Source organism: Artibeus jamaicensis, unplaced genomic scaffold (genome assembly GCF_021234435.1).
Source record: "Artibeus jamaicensis isolate MK-2021 breed Jamaican fruit bat unplaced genomic scaffold, CSHL_Jam_final contig_729, whole genome shotgun sequence".
Taxonomy (NCBI): Eukaryota; Metazoa; Chordata; class Mammalia; order Chiroptera; family Phyllostomidae; genus Artibeus; species Artibeus jamaicensis.
In genome coordinates, this window is record NW_026521939.1 from 6,361,583 (window position 1) to 6,362,355 (window position 773).

The following is a 773-nucleotide window of genomic DNA, read 5'->3' on the forward strand; positions in this document are numbered from 1 at the left end:
ACAGCAGACGAACATCCCACCCGCACACGGCTTCCGTTCTGTTGGAGGAGAAGGACAGTAAATAAAGACGTGAAATGAACAGTGCTCCGTATACATTCTAGGGAGTAAAACAAAGGAGAGGGACATGTGAGGGGCGGAGTCCAGGGGTGCGTTTCATCCTCGTGTGTCCTTCCAGAGACATCCTGTGCAAACGCAGGAGATGGACCAAAACATATAAATATATCCCTGCTTGTTGGCCTTTTAAAAAGATACTCACATAATTGATATACAACATTACACTGGTTTCAGGTGTACGCCATAGTGATTTGATATTTGTGTCTATTGCAAAATGATCACCATAATAAGTCTAGTGAACATCGATCACCACTCATAGTTACAAAACTTTTTTCTTGCCATGAGAACTTTTAGGATCTACATTTTTACTACACTTGATCTTAGCCAAAAGGCCGAGAAGTGATAGGATCTACATTTTTAAATCAACTTTCACATCTACACCACAGTATTATTAACTATAGTCACCACGCAGCACACTGCATCCCCATTTATTTTATAACTGGGAGTTTGCACCTTTTGATCACCTCCATCCATTTCATCCACCACCCAGCCTTGCCTCCGGCAACCACCTACCTGTTCTCCATATTTATGAGCTCACTTTTTTAAGGTTCCACATATAAGTGAGAGCACATGATATTTGTCTTTCTCTATCTGGCTTGTTACACTTACCATAATGCTCTCACATTTATCCATTTTGTTGCAAATAGCAAGGTTTTCTT

At 40.8% G+C, this 773-nt stretch overlaps 1 pseudogene; it reads right to left on the minus strand.

Annotated features, from left to right (window-relative positions):
- Positions 1-298: 298 nt before the first annotated feature.
- LOC128628423 (uncharacterized) lies at positions 299-458 on the minus strand (annotated as a pseudogene).
- Between the last annotated feature and the right edge of the window lie 315 nt (positions 459-773).